Source organism: Sorex fumeus, unplaced genomic scaffold, assembly GCF_029834395.1.
Source record: "Sorex fumeus unplaced genomic scaffold, SorFum_2.1 ptg000029l, whole genome shotgun sequence".
Classification (NCBI taxonomy): Eukaryota; Metazoa; Chordata; class Mammalia; order Eulipotyphla; family Soricidae; genus Sorex; species Sorex fumeus.
The window spans coordinates 3,110,381-3,125,606 of NW_026606086.1; the positions used below are offsets into that span (position 1 = coordinate 3,110,381).

The window sequence follows — 15,226 nt, forward strand, 5'->3', positions numbered from 1 at the left end:
ATCCGGGTTCAGCCGGAGCAGGCTGGGAAGGCGTGTGATAATGAGAGCACAGTCCCCGGCCCCCAGCTTCGTTAGCACCTCGCGCCCTCCTGCTGCTCATTTAGTTTGGGTTCAGCTCACTTTTGAAACCTGAATCAGTAAAATGATAGAAGCTGAATTTTTTAACTCTGGGGGAAGTTTTTAAAAATCACTTTTTCCCTTGAAGGGTGATTTCCTGATTTCATCTTTTTTAGGAGTTATCTCCACAATATCAGTATTTGTATTTCTTTGGGTTTTTTTTTTTGTTTGTTTTTTGAGGGGAGGCACACCCAGAGGTGCTCAGGGCTAACTCCTGGCTCTGCGCTCAGGGATCACTTCTGGTGGGCTGAGGCAACCACATGGGATGCTGGGGATCGAACCCAGGCTGGCCGCATGCAAGGCAAGCACCTCGCCACTGTTCTGTCACTCTGACCCCATTGTTGTTGTATTTCTGAAGTTGCTTTTGTCTCACTTGGGTTTTGTTCCTCAATTTTTTATTTCCTCACCGTGACTTATAAAGCTATGGATAAGAAGTGTCCGGCATTCACTGTTCCAGCTCCGAGCTCGCCATGGTGTCCAGTTCCCTCCCTTCCCGCTGCCAGTGCTCAGGGCTGGCTCCTGGCAGGCCTCGGGGTTCTGTGGGGAGGCCGGGCACTGAGCAAGCGCCTCCCACACTGTATAGCTTGAACCCAGGAAACGTTTTACACTTGATTTGCTATTGTTGAGGTCTCAGGCTATATGATCGTTAGCTTTTGTGGCTTCAAGGCACAGTTTGCTGAGCTCCACATCCCTGGCAGGGACCATGCAGTGTCAGGTGTGGCCTGCGTGGGCCCTGGGCTCCCTCCCGTCCACATGGTCTCCCAGTGCTACAGGATGTGGCTGTCGCAGTACCTGGACCCACCAACCTGCCTTTTCTATTTTCATGTGGCTGTGGGATCTGGTTATAGCCTAATTCCTTTTGTGTCCATTTCTCACACTAAAAATTAAGTTGGGGGAGCCGGAGTGATAGCACAGCGGGTATGGCGCTTACCTTGCATGCAGCTGACCTGGACTCACTCCCCAGCCTTCCATGTGGTCCCGGTGCATGCCAGGAGTGATCCCTGAGTGCCAGGCCAGGAGGAAGGCCAGGGCACTGCCTTGCACGTGATTCAAACATGCCCTGGGCAACCCAAAGACCCAAATTCTTAAAAATGCACTCTTGGCAACCAGGGCTGGAGCTGGGGCACATTGTGTGTGTGTGGGGGGCGTGGGAGGGTGGGTCGCCTGGGTGCATTCCCAGCACTGCTTTGGCAGTGTCAGGGGCATGCCCCGTGTGTGTGTGTGTGTGTGTGTGTGTGTGTGTGTGCGTGTATGTGTGTGTGTGCTTGTGCGCACACGCACACACACAGGTGTGCAAGGCCCTGAGTGCTGTCCCCAGTACTGTCGTGACCTTCTCCCCTCCCTCAGGAAAGGCACAACGCCAAGACGGTGGGCGAGATCAAGCAGATTCTCTCCCAGCTACCCCACATGCAGGTGACACGGGGCTCCCTGGCCAACCACACCTCCATCGCCGAGCTCATCAGGGACGTAACGAGTGAGTGCCCTGTCCCGGGCTCAGGCTCAGGGTGTGTCACTGGCTCCCTGCTACTTCTGGGGGGGCCCCCGGCTACTTTTTCACTTGTGCATTGTTCCCTGTGCCAGCCGCTGTGTCCTCACAGAAATGTTCCGAGTGTGACTGTTGGGTTCTACGGGGTCAGGTGGTGCAGCAGGACTCTCCCAGGCTCTGGGTGGCGCCAGCACTGCTTCGCCAGACCTGGCAATACTTGCTGAGGTTGGTTTCAGTCTGATGTGGCGAGGAGCTGGAGTTGGAGCGGTACTGCAATGCCTGGCACACAGCCGGCCCGGGTTGGATCCCGGAGTCCCATATGGTCTCCGAAGCCTGCCAGGAGTGATCCCTGAGCACCACCGGGAGTGGCCCCCAAAGTAACCAAAGTAAAATGCCCTTGGGAAATTGCTTTAATTAGTGTGAAGGGGAAGCTGCTAGGGCCCAGGCCCCGGGGCTCTGTGTCTAGGCGCACCTCGGGGCACAGGCTGTCAGCCTCTCTGTACTGGAAGGTGCCTTCCGGGTGATGACTTAAACTTGGTGCTTGCTTGCTACTTTGCATGCCTCTGGGAGAAATGCTCATTTCTCCCACTTCTGAGTTGCTCGTGTGTTAATTATGTTTCAGCGTCTGAAGACTTCTTTGATATGTTAACCGTGGAGCAGGAGTTTATGTCTGGAATAGACACTGATCAGGTACGTGAACACTAAAACTGTTTTAGCCGATAGTTAACGAGATTGGCAAACAGAACTCGAGGTAGGAAAGGAATCGCTTTGATTGCTGCGTTTGGCCTAAATGCCTGTCAGGGCAGTGCAAAATGTGCGGAAAGAGATTCTGCCAAGGGATAGGTTTCTGTTGACCGGGGGTAGTGTGTGCATGTGTGTGTGTGTGTGTGTGTGTGTTCCATAGTGTGTGTGCGTGCATGTGTGTGTGTGTTCCATTTCGTGTGTGTGTGTGCGTGTGTTCCATTGCTGTTCGCTGTCCTCAGAGAAACAAGACCCAGCCCTGAAGCCCAAGACTATTGAAGCCCATCACGGATAATTTAAGAGCATGGGTTATATGATCCCTTTTCCTGTCTGCCTGTCAATAAATCCCGCATTCTCACTTGCAGCAAGCAAGCGCCCAAATTCCCCACAGTCCCTGCTACTTTACTGATGCTGCTCAGGTGTCGCTGACAAGTGGGACAGTTGCACCCGCCGCCCTTAGCCCCGGAGCTTAGGTTGTCCAGGGAGTGTGGGCAGGAGTATGAGCCAATCTCCAGCCTCTCCTTGATTGGGCCTCTCAGGGGCCGGGGAACGCCCAGGACTGCAGGCCCAGACCCGGCTCTCACACATGAATCTGCCACGACTCTAGGTCAACAGTTACATGGAGGACTGCATCGCCCAGAAGCATCCACTCATCAAGGTGCTCAGGCTCATTTGCCTGCAGTCGGTGTGCAACAGTGGGGTCAAGCAGAAGGTTCTGGATTATTACAAAAGAGAAATTCTCCAGGTCAGTGTTTCTAAGTGACTCATTTGCCAAGGGGGAAATTTTTTAAAAAGGCAGTTGGCCTTGCACGTGGCCCACCTAGGCTCGATCCCTGGCACCCATATGAGTCCCCTGAGCCCCACCAGCACTGATCCCTGAGCACAGGAAGTGGGGGGGGGGCAAAAGCAAACAAAACAAAGGAGACATCTGGACAATAGCACGTCAGGAGGTGTGGTTGGCCTCCTTTTCTTACTCAGTTATTTCAGTACACTGTCATCTATCTTCCTTACGTTGGGCCCATGCATTCTGACTTTAAAGTGAAAATGTGGGGTCCAAAGAGCTAGAAAGGGGCTGGAGCAATAGCACAGCGGGTAGGGCGTTTGCCTTGCTCGCAGCCGACCCTGGTTCGATTCCCAGCATCCCATATGGTTTCCCGAGCACTGCCAGGAGTGATTCCTAAGTGCAAAGCCAGGAGTAACCCCTGAGGATCGCCGGGTGTGACCTGAAAAGCAAAACAAACAAACAAACAAAAAAAACAAACAAACCAAGAGCTAGAAAGGGGTAAGGCACTTGTCTTGCATGCTGCCGGGTATGACTCAAAAACAATAGTATCAAAATGAGAGTGAAAATCTTCGCTCCCTCTTCGGAAGTGGGAGATCTAGCAGGCTCCCCAACTTCTCTTGCAGACATACGGCTACGAGCACATCCTGACATTACAGAACCTGGAGAAGGCCGGGCTGCTGCGGCCTGAGCAGGGGGGCAGGAACAACTACACCACCATCCAGAAGACCCTGCGCCTCTGGATGGACGATGTGAATGAGCAGGTGAGCCGAGTCTTCATGCACACGCATGCACATGCACGCCATCTAATAGGTGAGCTGAGCCTTCACGCACATGCATGTGTACCAACATACACACACAGACACATACATAGACATACACACACACATTTCCCCAGTGGTGTGGCATCCTGCTGGTGGGAAGGCGCTGCCCTTGCAGAAGCCAGGACTGAGAGGGGCTATTTGGGGGATGCTCTTTGAAAATGGCGGCTGGGGGGTGGGAAGCGGGGGCCCTTGTCCACTTAGGCCTCAGGGCGGGGGAGGCTGGTCTGGACTCAAGGAAGCCTCTGGTCAGGGAAAAGGCCAGCTTCAAGTAAGAGGATTGGGGACCAACACAACTGACTCACTGTGGGCAGTTGCGGCTGCTGGATTCAGAGTCACTGTGAGAGAGGGGGGGTTTCAGACTGGGGGTGTCTGTGATGCTGGGGGCTGTCACTCTCACCCTTGGGAGATTTGGGCTTGGCTGTGCCCTGGGGCCTCGCCCCCTGGAAGAATGCCTGAGAGTAGCTTGGCTGGGCTTAGAGCTCTCCACATTCCCTCCCCCCAGTGGGCCAAGTTTCTATAGTAGAAGTTTCTCACCAAATCGATGAACAGTTTTTCTTCTGTGGGGGTCGGATGGAATCTTTCCCGGGCAGACAATTGAATGTTCAGACCCAGCGGTGCTGGGGTTTGGCCACGCACCTGCCCTCTGCACATCCTGCCGGGCACTGGCACCTTCCAGCACACAGGGGCACCAAGCAGCTTTCTGAGATTGGTTTGAGACAGAAGGACTCAGGGCCAGGAGAGGTGAGGGCAGAGCCATGCGTCAGCTCTGCACCACCAGGTCTGATCCATAAAGCTGTAGGGGCGGGGGGGGGGGGGAGAGAGAGAAGGAGAGAAGAGAGAGATTGGGAAATTGGGTAGAGGGTGGAGATGGCAGGGCTGAGCAGGGTAGGCTGGAGCACACTGTGTTCCTCCCCAAAGTCAAATCCAGGATGGCAGCGTGGAGGACGTTTGCCTTTAATGCGGCCAACCCAGGTTGTGATCCGTGAGTGCAGCACCAGGAGGGAGCCCTGAGCACCGCAGGGTATGGCCTCCACTGAAACAAACAAACACAAAAAGATCCCATGGCCCATTGGGCAGAGAGAGTTGGTTGACTCCAGGTGTCCCTCTCGAATCCTCCGCAGAACCCCACGCACATCTCGGCTATGCCTCCCTCAGCATGCGGCTGTCCCAGCTGCTCTCCCAGCCTGGTTGGCGCAGAATCGAGGAATTTCTGCACATCCTCCCGGGTCCCAACTTCAAGGAGCGGCAGCCGCTGCCCAGGTGCCTGCAGAAGAAACGTAGGTTTGTGAGTGATTTTGTTTTCGTGACCCGCCTTTCCCCTTGATTGAGTCTTGGCAAGACCTGAAGACTCTTTTCTTACATTCTCATTTTTAGAAATAAAATTGCTTACATTTTTCATTCAAACTCTTGAGGTTCTGCAGTGTGACCTCATGGCTGGGTGCAGGGTGTGCGGGAAATTCTGTTTCTCCCACACGCCCGTCCCAGCCTGTTTCCTACTGGTTATTTTCAGCACATATTTATTTATTTGCTTTGCTTTGGTTTTTGCTTGGGGCTTCACCTGGTGATGCTCAGGGGTTACTCTTGGGGGTCCTCAGGGGTCCATATTTGACTCTTTGATGCCTGGCAAGCACCTTCGCACTGAACTATCTGTCGGGCCGCCCGGACATTTTCTTTTTTAAATGTTGTCTTTTTCTGAAAGGTGGATTTTTGTTTACAAATATGATTTTATATGTTTTGTTTGCTATCTTTGTGACAGGGAGCACTTCTGAAAAATTTCTCTTTCGAAGTGTCAGCTTGGCTCTTACGGGCGCCCGGACCAGAACTCTGGCTCTATCTTCTGTGCGGTGAGGTTTCTCCATGCTTAGTCCCTTAAGAGTATCTGTAGACCCAAAAGCATTGATTTATGTGAGTTTTCAACCAGATGTTTTTCCTATGGCATATTCTTCACTGGAAAAAGGGAAAATTGGGCATGGCTGAAGTTCTGGCAGGCCGAATGAGACCCCTCACCCCCCAAGTGGGTAACCACCATCTAGAGTGTGCGACCCTCAGCCTCAGCGAGAAAGGGAGGGAAAGGGAAAATAAATACTGGAATGAAGGGGAAGATGCAAGGGGGAAACACATTGGCTTGATAATGTCTTCTAAAAACAGCATACCAGGGCCAGAGAGATAGTAAGGTGGGTAGGGCACTTGCCTTGCCCCTGGCAGACCCGGGTTCGTTCCCAAGCACCCCATAGGTCCCCCAAGCCCCGCCAAGTGTCACCCCCAGTGCCAAGCCAGGGAGTCAGCCTGAACCCGTGCACGGCCCCAACGCTCCCAGTGCCTGTCAACGCCCTCTGCGCCCTCTGCCATTGGAAGCTTGTGCAGGTGTGTTTGAGATGTGACCGCGTTTCCCTGCTTTCTTGGGTGTGTGAGTTGATTTGTGGTACTGCTGCTGCTGGTCTCAAGACACGACCTTTCTAGAACGCAGGTGCATCACCAGATTTCCGGGCACCCTTTCCCCTCAGCATGTTGGTCTCAGCAGCACCTTAAGAGAAAGAACCCGGGCCTCGCTGTGCCATCGGCCACTGTGGTTAACGTAAACAAATTTTTTTTTTAATACGGAGTTATGGCTGGAGCGATATTACAGCGGCAGAGCGTTTGCGTTGCATGCAGCCAACATGGCCAACCCGAGCTCGATTCCTCCACCCCTCTCGGAGAGCCCGGCAAGCTACCAAGCGTATCTCATCCGCCAGGCAGAGCCTGGCAAGCTCCCCGTGATGTATTCGATATGCCAAACTCAGTAACAACAAAGTCTCCAATGGAGACGTTACTGGACCCGCTCGAGCAAATGGACAAACAATGGGAGGGCCTTTACTTTTTTCACTTTACTTACGGAATTCTGGGTGGTGTGGAGATAGCTTAGAGGGCTAGAGCCCCAGCATCACCTGGGGAGCCCCGGGTTCAGGACAGGAGGGTCCCACACACCACCACATATGACCCTAGGGACTTTTAAAGAGGAATTGCAAGGGCTGGAGCTATATACATTCGGAGGGCATTTGCCTTGCACGCAGCTGACCCAGGTTCAATCCCCGGCATCCCATATGATCCCCGAAGCACCACCAGAATAATTCCTGAGTGCAGAGCCAGGGGTATTCCCTGAGGCTCGCCGGGTGGGAGTTGTTAGAGGTGTCTCTGTAGTAATACGCCGTTTTTCAAAATGAATGTTTTGTTTGGGTGCTCGGGGCTGGGCAGGGCCGGGCAGGAGCCGGCTTAGCTGTCCGCAGGCAGACACAGTTCCCGCTCTGAACAGTCACCTGGGCCCCTGAGCAGTTCGAAAGATGCCCCCTAATGCTTTCCTTTCCCTGAATCATCCTCTGTACTCTGCTCCAATGCAGAGTTTCAGGTCGTTTTCTGAGGACACTTTGGACATCCTGACCAGGGTGGCTTAGACTGAAGTGTGAGGCTGCACCCCAGACCTGGCGGACTCATCCTACGGAATCTTTGGGGATGTTATACTCACTCTGGGCTACTCTTTGGGAGGTCTCCCTCTACACCCTGCCCCCAGTCTGCACATCTCCACGGTGTTATTTTTTTATTGTTAATTTTTTCACCCGGTGATGCACAGGGGTTACTCCTAGCTCTGCACTCAGGATTTACTCCTGGCAGTGCTCAGGGGACCATGTGGGGTGCTGGGATTCGAACCCAGGTTGGCTGCATGCAAGGCAAATGCCCTCACTGCTGTACTATCGTTCCAGCCCCAATACTAGAAGCTTCGACCTGGGATTCTTGTTCCTTCGGGTCTTTTGCATGGAAGGGCGGGTGTGAGTCAGAACTGAGCGACTGTGGGCGTTGGGGGGATTCTATAGCATGTGGGGTGCCCGTGAGTCTTCCAAGGCATGTGAGGTCGCCCCTGGCGGGTTCTGCAGGGCAGCTGGGGCTAGGACCTGGGTTAGGCCAAAGACCTGCCTCACCTCCGGTCACCTTCTCTCAGTCCTGTTTGCCGGCTTGCTCTTCTCTTCGAGCTCTTGCTAACTCTGATTTTTCCCCCTTACATGTGACAATTTCCTCTATCTGGATATTTTGAAGTTGAATGCCAGCGTGAGGTGGGTGACTGGGCTGGCTGATGGCAGTGAATAGATGCCATTTGCATATGTCCTGTGCCTTCAGGCTATATATAGTCTTGAACTGTGTCTGCAGCTCCTGACATTTTGTTTGGACCGGAAGACTGATTTTTATGTAACTTCCTCATAGAACGGTGTGTGGTGCTGCCCATCACGCCACAGCTCCCAGGGCTGGTGTTTCCCTGTCCAGAAAATGCTGGACAGACGTGAGCCAAAGCTCTAGCTGGGAGGAAGCATTTGTACCGCGGGATGAAATAGAACTGCCTTTGAGTCAAGCTTACATTTTCAAGAAATACAAAACAGACTTTTTCCCCCCCATTTTTAGTACCAGAGCAGATAACCCCCAAGGTTATTTGCTTCCCTGAAAGATATTTAGCTTGCCCTTTCAAAGTTCATTTAGAGCAGATCTTGGCGTTCAATCAGAGTTGGGTGCTAACCGAGGTCAGAGTGTTTGCTTATTTGTGGCCTTCTTTGTCTCTTAAGAGGAACCGTAGTTAGAGGCCACCAGAGAAAACAAAACACAAGCACCCGCTTCCTCCCAGCTTGGTTCCTCTGTTCTCAACCCCCGGCCATTTGTCTATACATCTTCCCCAGAACAGGCAGGGGACAAAGGTAGAGGGAAGGTCTGAGGAGCCCCTGCATGGTGCTCCCTGAGCAGTGTTCCCCATCTTTGTGGCTTCTGTTGAGGTTCTGAAATGAGTCATAAGGTGCTAGTGACAAATGTGTCATGTATGGCGTGACACAAAGATGGAGTTTGTGCCATCAGTCCCTAGGGTGGGAGGAGGGAGCATCGGGTTTTGGGGGTCAGTGGCAGGAGGATGTGACCCATAGCGTGTCGGCTTTATCTCGGGTGGGGGAAAACGGATCGTTTGGGGAGTAGTGTGCTTGGGGTACAGATTTGCCGCGTTTTTCTGGATTTCTCTCTCTCTCTACTTCTCTCTCTCTTTTTTTTTTATGTAGGAGTACTGCTATTTATCCAGCCACTGATTAGCTGATTGAATTCTGCATGAACTCCACCTTACTTTTTTTTTCACTTTTTATGATTTTATTTATTGAATCCCCCTGAGAGCAGTTACAAAGCTTTCAGGTCTAAGTCTCCGTCATACAATGAAACACCTGTACCTTCACCAGTGCCCATTCTCCACCCCCAACAACCCCAGTATATCCCCATCCCACACCCTCCCCCTACCAGTGAGGCAGATGATTTCCACATTACTCTCTCTCTACTTTGATCACATTCAATATTTTGACACCAGACCCACCATATTTATTTGAGATTTTGCCCCAACACTCAGATCTGCTGAAAAGGCAACAGTAGACAATTTGTTTTCTGTTGCTGGTTATGAATAACATATGATGTTTCGTGGCTGCAGTGCTGGCCGCACGATTTTGAAATTCTGACATTTGAACACTTAAATCTGGAGGGATTTCTGTCAAAACCTGTTGGGTTCCCGAGAATTGCTCCTGAGTCTCTGGGATCATGATCGTTAAGCAGCTTGATCAGGAGCCAGAAAGGCCGTTCGTGGGCAATGACTTGGGGTCTCTTGGGGACGGGGAGGACAGGACTGGCTCCACCCCCATCCTATGAGGCCCAACAAGGTTTGTCACTGAGGTCCCAAGCCTGACTGTCCAGTGGCCTCTGGAGGATGGCGGCCACCGGGCCACCAGAGGGAACAGGCCAAGGCATGAAACCGTGGGCCCAGCACTGCAGGGACCAGACGCATTTCTGCCAAAAGCCACTGGGTTTCGAGATTTGTTTCTGAGTCTCTGGGATCATGGCCATTAAGCAGTTCAATCAGGACCCAGAGAGGCCATGCCTCCAATGATCTAGCTGAGCCGGAGGTGATTTGTGGGTGTGTTTCCCACATTCCTAACTTTTGGCCATTTACTTTCTAGGTAAACTTTGCCCCAAGTTTTTGGGGTCTGGCCAAAGGCACAACAGCAATTTTGGGGTATCTGGAAGTGTGGAGGCGCCATCAGGCTGCTGATGCACTCGCCTCACAGGTACAGTGATTTTTGTTTGATGGTTTGTGTTTTTATGTAGGAGTACTGCTATTTATTTAGCCACTGATTAGCTGATTGAATTGGGCATGAACTCCAACTTACTTTTTTTTCCATAAATTCCTTTCTTTCTTTCTTTCTTTCTTTCTTTCTTTCTTTCTTTCTTCTTCTTATATTTATTTATTGAATCACTGTGGGAAAAGTTACAAAGCTTTCAGATTTAAGTCTCGGTCATACAATGATCAAACACCGTCTTCTTCACCCTTCACGAGTACTCATTTTTCACCACCAAGAACCCCAATATACCCCACCTCCCACCCACCCAATGCCTACGAGGCAAATGATTTCTGACTAACTCTTCTCTACATTGATTACATTCATTATTTCGACAAAAGATGCACCATGATTGCTTAGAATTTACCCCCCAACAATCAGAATGGCTGAAATGGCATTGTGAAATACATTGTTTTCTATATAAGGTTCGGAGTTCCGGGGCTGGAGAGATAGCACAGCGGGTAGGGCATTTTCCTTTCACGTGGCCAACCTGGGTTCGAGTCCCAGCATCCATATGTTCCCCTGAGCAATGCCAGGAGTAACTCCTGAGTGCAGAGCCAGGAGTAACCCCTGTGAGTGCAGAGCCAGGAGTAACCCTTGTGCATCGTCAGGTGTGACCCAAAAAGCAAAAAAAAAAAAAAAAGTTTGGAGTTCCTCCCCTCCAAGTTTCGCTGAGCAAGCAGAAGGAAAGCAAAGAGCTTGGGCCCGGTGGTTGATGCAGATTGCTGGGCCAGGCCGTCGATCAAGGGAGATTTGGGGATCTCTGGGACCCCTCCTCGACCCAGTGCTCTCCGGGGCCCAAAGCTTGGTCGTGTCCTACGAGTTGGGGGCGAGCCTGGTCTTTGGGCTCGCGTTGTGTTTGGACGGGCAGGTGGGGTGTTCAGGGCCCAGCTGCTGACACCTGATCCCGCCCTGGCCAGGTAGGAGGACGGAGATTGGCGGCTGGCCCCTGAGATGCCCAAGATAACCAGTCAAGGAGATAACCAGAGTCAATCCCAGTCGAGCTGGGTGATAGGCTGAGATAACGCACCGAGCCGCTGAGGCAGATCCTGTCTGGAGACACTGGGGCACCTTGATCGCAGGCAGGCCTGGCCAGGCGGGGGGCGGGGGCGAGTGGGCACCAACCTCGGCGTTTCCGTGGCTCAGAGCTTCCGTGCCATTCGGCTTGCTCTGCTGTTGTTTTGTTTTTGGGTCACACCTGGACGTGCTCCGGGGTCACTCCTGGCTCTGCACTCAGGACTTATTCCTGGAGGTGCTCGGGGGTCCCTATGGGATGCCGGGATTGAACCCGGGTCAGTTGTGTGCAAGGCAAATGCCCTCCCCGCTGCACTAGACTTCTGGCCCCAAGGCCCAAAACTTAAAGAAAAATCCTTGCTGGGGTTTCCCCGTCCCTGGCGCCCTGTCAGCCTCGTGGGTCTGCACACAGCTTGTGCGACTGCCTCGAGTGGCCAGTGACAAGGGCGCCCGCGTGTCCTCCTGCTCCCCAGGGCTGCTCTCTGCCCGGTGCTCCCGGCCCTGCAGCCCTCAACTCCTGCCCTGTGTTCTCTCCTCCTTTCTGTGGTGTCCCCCTCCTCTCTCAGTGGCCCTCCCCCTGGGGTCACCCCCCTTCCTGCGTGGTGCTGGGACAGCAGAGCTGCCGGGTTTGTGCCAGCTTTGTGCCAGGTGCACGGTTGACCCCGGGGGCTTGGATTCAGGACCTCATGCTTGTGAGGCAGTGCTCAAAACCCCCTCTCGTACATTCCTCCCCTCCAAGCTGAAGGAACGGACTTGACCCACGTTCAGGCTCACACTTCTGCTTCCTGCCGAATCACTGCCGGCCGCTAGCAGGCCAGGCCCCGTGTGCCACGCCTGTGTGAAGCAGGGACGTTCCAGGGCGTGAGCCTGCTAGCGTCTTTGTCATGGACACACGTGGTCCCATCACAGGATTTAGGGTCAGGGTCCAAACACAGGAGCATGGGGGTGGGGGGGGGTGGGGGCTTATTCAGGCCGGAGACTCTACTAGGCTCACACACAGCATTGAGTGCTCAAGTCTCAGGGAGACAGTGAGGCTCAAACACATTTTCTTTTGCGCTGTTTTTTTTCTCTATTTTTTTTGGCTTTTTGGGTCACACTCAGTGATGCTCAGTGTTGCCTACTGACCAAGTAAAAGAATGCTTCATTTTTCATTCCCCCTTTGTCCTGCTCAAAGCTGGGCAACTTCCCAGTACAGGAGGTTTCAGTTTGGGGAAAATGCACCCTCGTAAATGATTTGTAAATGATGTATGAGGAACAGCACAATCTTTGCAGTTATGTCAAAGCTATATAAAAGCAGGTCGTTCTGACCAATAGCATTATGCCGAAAGGGTCACCAGGTGGCTGACCAACAGTGCATGGCTCTGCTGATTGTCCCATCCACTTTCCCACGTCCCATCCCCTTTCCTTCTTTTGGGTGGGCTGTGGAAACATACTTAAGTCTGTACTTATGCTCTGAATAAACGCACGCATTCATGCCATCTCCTGAATGACGAACCCTGTGTGACTCGAGTGCTGATTTCACCCTGACGGCCCTCCCCTGGCTCTGCCCCGCAGCGCCGGACGTGGCACTCAGGAATTACTCCTGGCAGTGCTCAGGACTGGTGATCGAATCTTGGTCAGCCGTGAGCAAGGCAAACCCCTCCCCACTGTGCTCTCACTCCAGCCCCTCCTTTTGCATCTTTTTGTGTTTTTTCAGAATTGATTGATTTCCACGTAGTGTTTGCTGGCCCTGACGTTCTCTGCAGAGTCCCTTGTTGCACACTGTGTTTCGTGGGCACCTTGACATGAAGACTTGGCGCTTGCCTGGTGCATGGCTGACCCCATAGGTCCCCTGAGCACCGCCAGGAGTGATTCCGAGTGCAGAGCCAGGAGTAACCCTGAACACTGCCGAGTGTCCCAAAAAACAAAAGGAAAGAAAGAAAATAGGTATCCTTGCCCGGAAGGGTAGCCCAGGGCCAAGGAGCCTGCCTTGCCTGTGGCTGACCCCACCCCACCCTGTACGTCCCTTCCCACCCAGGTCCTGCCAGGATGAGCTCCCATGACTGGATCAGATTCAGCCCTGAGCACCGTCAGATGTCCCGTCCTCAGCCCCCAGGTTAGGTCACTCCGCCCTCCCCACCTCCCCCCCACTCCCCAGTTCCTGCTCACTCATCCTCGAGGGGACCCGCACTCATTCAGCTTGTGCTCCCATCCGGAGCAGGCCAGGCCATACTCCTCTGTACAGCTCTCAGGCCTTATTGGGCTGGGCAACTCCCTGGCCACGGTGCGGCCGGTGTTGCTCACAGCACTGGGGTCACAGAGAGTAGGGCTGTCAGGGTCGGGCTCAGGGCCTCTGCCCTGTCGCTCTGCCCCCCTGCTCCCCCCCCCCCCCCCCCCCCCCCGGCTCACAGATTTCCTGGCCCGGCTCCTGAGGAGGGACCTGGGCAGGGTCACTGGGTCCAGGTCCTACTCGGGGGATGCTGAATGACGTCAGTTGGAGATCTGTAACTGACAAACATTTGTCAAAAGTTTTCTGAAACCACTTTCACAGGGCCCGGGGATCCAGAACTGGGCCCCGCAGGGACCAGAGGCTCGTTGGCCATGTAGTGCTGACGTCTGCAGGGCAGCCCTCCGGAGCCTCAGCCAGACACTGGCGTCACGAAGGGTGGCGCCTGCCCCTTTAAGAATGACCCATGATGCCCTCCTCCTTGCTGAATTCTAGTTCTACCTCAGAACACTCTAGACTCCAACTGCCATTTTCAGTCTCTCCACGAGACTGGCACGAGCCTGTTTGGCAGAGCTCAGTACTGAAGCTGCGAGTGCAGTGTGACACAGGTGAATCTGAGTCTCTGGGCTTTCTGCCCGCGTGCAGGCGGCTTTTTTCTCTAACAGTTCTTTAGTGTATGATAGTTTTGAATCTTTAGTTAGTTTAAGATTTTTGAGTAGTTATATATATATTTTTGGGGGTGGGGTGGGGTGGGGTGGGGTGTGGTGGCCATACCTGGCTGTGCCCAGGGGTGACCCTGGCCGGCTAATATCCCTGTGCTGACGGAGATCCAGCCCAGGACAACTGGATATAAGGCAAGTGCCCTCCCCACTGTCCTGCCTCTCTGCCCCTTGCGGACTTCTCTATTGAAATATGGAATGACTCTGAAGTCAGTGGGCCCTCATCGGGGGCTGATGAGAAGCAGAGGAGATGTCACTCACCCGGGACTGGCTGGAGCGCTGGCACTGCTGAGCGTGATGAGCCCCGCCAGCCCCAGGACGCCCACTCGCCCTTCCCGGGGTCTTGGGCTAGGTTGCATTCGGCCCGAAAGTCCACACCTCAGGAGGGGAGAAGCCCGTGACATGACCGACCTCGTAGGCAAGAGCAGTACCAGGGCTCGGGCACACATGAGCGCTCTCTCTTGGTTCAAGGTGCCTAGAAGGGATTTCCCCAGGCTGCCCCTGGTGGGAGTTTCTAGCTACCTAGAGTCCGTTGCTAGGGTGGTTGCCAAGAGGGTAGAGTTGAGTGGTTCATGGTCCTCTTAGAAATTCCTTTCCTGGCCTTTGTTCCTATTCCCTCTGGGGGTCCAGCCTGCTCTGGGCCTCCTAATGTGGGTTAATTTTGACCAGAACTTGGGTCCCGTGCCCTCAGGTGGTCTTTTGGTGGCCATGAAGCTTTTGTTGACTTTCTCGGAGTTCCATTGCCATGGGGACGCTTCCCCCATCTACCTGTCTGCCTCAGTTCTGTGGGTTAAGAAATGGAGTTAATATTGGCTTGTGGTTATCCAACCTGGGCAGCGTCACAAGGAATGAAGGAAACGCCGAAAACTCCTTTGCTTCCCTTTGGCGCATTTTTTTTTTCTTTTTGGGTCACACCTGGTGATGCACAGTGTTTACTCCTGGGTCTGCACTCGGGAATCACTCCTGGCAGTGCTTAGAGGACCATATGGGATGCTGGGAATCGAACCTGGGTCGGCCGCGTGCAAGGCAAATGCCCTTCCCACTGTGCAATCGCTCTCCAGCCCCCCTTTGGCGCAGTATTGCTGGGCTCTTTTCCCTTGCAGTTCTCAGCCCATAGAAAAAAGTGTGCCTGTTGCTTGCCTTAGCTTCTGTGTGTAACCCCGGGCCTCTCACACATGTACAT

General features: G+C 53.4%; 1 pseudogene; it reads left to right on the top strand.

Moving 5' to 3' along the window:
- Positions 1 to 15,160, top strand: part of LOC130024587 (vacuolar protein sorting-associated protein 33A-like) — a 31,725-nt pseudogene extending 16,565 nt beyond the window's left edge.
- Positions 15,161 to 15,226: the final 66 nt, after the last annotated feature.